This window comes from Schistocerca nitens, chromosome 7 (genome assembly GCF_023898315.1).
Source record: "Schistocerca nitens isolate TAMUIC-IGC-003100 chromosome 7, iqSchNite1.1, whole genome shotgun sequence".
Taxonomy (NCBI): Eukaryota; Metazoa; Arthropoda; class Insecta; order Orthoptera; family Acrididae; genus Schistocerca; species Schistocerca nitens.
In genome coordinates, this window is record NC_064620.1 from 334584639 (window position 1) to 334588603 (window position 3965).

At 36.8% G+C, this 3965-nt stretch overlaps 1 non-coding gene across 1 annotated transcript; it reads left to right on the forward strand.

Moving 5' to 3' along the window:
* Positions 1 to 3336: 3336 nt before the first annotated feature.
* Positions 3337 to 3408, forward strand: Trnaa-ugc (transfer RNA alanine (anticodon UGC)). Its single transcript has one exon. It is a non-coding gene; the product is annotated as a tRNA-Ala (tRNA).
* The last annotated feature ends 557 nt before the right edge of the window (positions 3409 to 3965 follow it).

Here is a 3965-nt window from a genome sequence, read left to right on the forward strand (position 1 = left end):
GCACATGATCTCGACCCAACGATCCTCGGGTTACCAGTCTATTCTCTTTTCGCTGCGCCAACTGTTGCCTAGATACTACACTAACGTAAGTGGCTCTTGTCTCCTCCGTCCCACACCAAAAAAGTTATTTTTCATAAATGCTCGGCCAGCTGGAGTCCCACTTCTTTGACTTACACTTCTACCAAAGCTCTTCACCATAAATGGGGACAAAATTAATAATGACCAGTGGAAGCGGTCCCCTTGATAGGACAAGTTAAAAACGAAATATACAGTCCCCTACAGAGAACATTGACTTATTTGGAGAAACAATACAAAACAATATGGGTCAAAGGCACACTGACGTTACGTTAATTCTTGTTCCATACAACATAAATAAGATATTTAGTAATAATGTGGACCATTTCAGTTTAACATAATGCTTCTTTACACGATATTTTTTTTTATAATTACTTCATATCTAGAAATTGATCTATTCAACTATTGAGTAGAAGCAGCATACACCTAGAAATTTTGAATATTCTACCCTAGCAACAGAAGTGTTAAAATTTTATGTATCAATAGAGTTATACCACATACTGTGCAGAACTGTATATACTGTGTTTTCTCAAAAGTTAGTGGAGCCCATTTACAGAGAACCACTTAATTTTCAGAAAGGCATTATTTACAATTTCCTCAGCTCATTCTTGTTTGCTGGGTGTGATTACTACACTTGTCTAATCAGCAAAAAGAACTACCTTTGCATCTTCATGAAAAGAGTGGCAAGTAATTAAATATAACCAACAATAAGGGGCCAATACTGAACCTTGTGGGACAACATTGTTGATACCTATGCAGTTAGAGGACTCCACTGATTTTTGGAAACTATCTGTATTGTTAATTCAATTTTCTACTTTCTTCCAATTAAATAGGAGCTAAACCGTTTGTGCACTGTCCCACTCATACCACAGTATTCAGGCTTATCTAGAACAATTTATAATTCACACAGTCAAAAACCATTGAGACATCACAAAAAATCCCTATGACTGATTTTTGTTTATTCAGAATATTTAATATATAATGTTGATAAGACTTTCTGAAAACAAATTGACATTTTGTTAGTACCTGATTTTTCAAATATATGAAGCTTTTCAAGAATTTTGTATAAAGCTGTCAGAGGTGAGACTGGATGGTAGTTTTTAGCATCCGGCTTATCCCATTTTTTATGCAATGTCTCAACAACAGCATTTTCAGTCTACCTGTTCCATTAAGCTACTACAAATGTGGTTGAGAATCCTACTTACCTGTTGGACACAAGCTTTTAGTACTCCGTTGGAAATGCCATCAATTATATGTGAGCTTACTTTTGAGTGATTTTATTGTTTTATTAATTTCAGTAGTAGAGGTGGGTTGGATTTCAGTTTTATCAAATTGTATAGGTGTAAACTCTTCCATACACAACCTGTAATTTTCTAATGAACAGCTGGCTCCTATTTTCTTTACATCACTTAAGGAAGGAAAATGAAAAATATTTTCTATCTCTGACTTTTTGTTAAACTTTTCATTGAGTTTGATAGAAATAGTCTTCCTGTGCAGTCAGTTGCCCTGTTTCCCTTTTACCAATATTCAAAATTGCTTTAATTTAATATCAGAGGTGCTAATCTCAGACATAATGCACATACTTCTAGAATTTTCTTAATGCAGTATTTCAGTTTTTACGATGTTTGTTTCTGGTCATCACTCTTTCTAGCTATGAGATACATTCCTTTTTATTTTTATAAGATTATTTATCCCTTCAGTAACCAACAGCTTTTTAGATGGTTTTTTTACAAATATGTTTACTATTTTCTAAGGGAAACTATTTTCAAATAAAGTCACAAAGATATCATGAAATAGATTAAATTTTAAATTAGCACAAGTTGTCCTGTAAACCTCATATCAGTCTGTTGCAAGATTCCCCAGAGTGTGCTGTTGTTATATCATTAACTGAACACATTATTTTGGTGGTCTGTTTTGCATTACTGTATAGAGATATGGCGTATACTGTAACTAGCTGTGCATCATGCTCAGGAAGACCATTCTTACCAGTAAAAGATTTTATTTGTTTATTTTTATCTTTGTCTATAAAACATCAGTGTGCTGTTTTCTTATACTTCCATAGTAGGAAAATTAGTAACTGATGTCAAATTGAAAGAACCAAGCAAGACTTCAGGGTCATTCTTTCCATCAAACTCTTTCAGAAAATCTACACTGTAATGCCTGCAAAGAAAAAAAAATTGCATTCCTCTGTCTGACAGGTAGCGCAACAAAGAATCAAAATTTTTCAGAAATAGTTGAAAATTTCTCAACAGGAACCTTTACACAGCTACTGCTATAAAAATACCATTATTTTGTTCAACATCACAGGCAGGTGCTTCTACATATTTTCTACACCATTCTTTTTTAGTTTCAATCTCTTTTATTATTATTACTGAACTACACTCATGTAGTGCAATATGTCATTGTATGTGTAAGTACATAATTTGCTTGGTCTCACTATATAAACACTCAGATATAACAACTGTAGATAAATGAAATATATGTGCAATATTCCAGCAGATACAACAAACACTCTAGCAGAGAGCCCCAGCCACAGAGATGAGATAGCTGCTATATTAGACTGCAGAAAAATCATCTTTGTGATGCCTCAATTGCCATGAAAGTGTGTTCAGGAGAGAATGCAAAGCATGGAATCCATGGTGTATGGGAATCTCCACTTGGCAATGTTCGAAGATTACCATACCTAGTGCTTACAGTAAAAATGGTTTCCTTCAGCGAGCTCACTTTAAAACACAGGATGCATATTGAAAGCACAAAGTCATTAGTGCTCCATCAAAAAGTATCTAAAGGAATTTCTAGCATTTATACATCATTCACCCGGAAACGATAGTCCAAATGGATGCACAAGTAAAAAGTTATTTTTTGAGTATTCACATTTATTACTGTGAATTTATACATGCATCGTATTTGAAGGTGATATAGTTCCTTCAAGAGTCTTATTTTGATTTGATACGCACTTCTTCGAATGTTCCGGTATCACACGACTGTACATGCACAACGTTTAACTTAAATATCTCTATTCTTCTATATCCAGTAACCTACAGCGTTTCCACCACACCGCAGTCCAAAAGTTCGGAGCAGCTAAACCTTTTCGTGCCTGACATAGCACTGGGGACATCTGCGAGGTAGCCTACACATTCCTGGGATGACGTGTCGCTCCGTTTGCTCAGTTGAGTCGCGTGTCGCAATAGTCCTCAGATAACGGCAGGGCGTTGTACGTTGTCGCGGCTGTTCATAAATTACGCTTCGCACTGAGCAACTGGGGATGTAGCTCAGTGGTAGAGCGTTCGCTTTGCATGTGAAAGGCCCCGGGTTCGATCCCCGGCATCTCCAACTAACTTTTATATTCAACTTCCAACTTCAATCAACTGCATAATTTCCCAAGGGAAAGAGCGTGACCACGAGCACTCAGAACTGCACAAATTTGTGCTTAGATCATAACGTGAAGGAAAAAAAAAAAAAACTGACAAAAAGTGTTTCTTCTGTGTCCTAACTTCTATATTTCCCTCTGCATAAAATAATTGATATCTGATCCTAGTTCCGTTTCAGCCGCGCTCGCGAGTGGCCGCTGTTAACTGTTGCGCTGCACTTCAGTGTTTACATTGCTGTACTTGAGCTTCGCCGAGTGCCGTCCGTCCGTTAATCTCCGTGTTCGTTCCTGTTCCTTGTGATCTGATCACTCTTTCTGGTCTTGCTGCTGCTACTTGGAATTTCGGTTGTTTAACCGAAATTGCTTCGCTGGATTAACCATGGCTACAAACCTCAGGAAGAATACTCTGGTATTTGCTTTTGACAAAGAATCCCGTCCTGTTCAGCCGACATCCCTGGAAATAGATGACTGGATTACACAGGTAATTGGTCTAAATTCTGAAACCGTTCATACCTGGCAA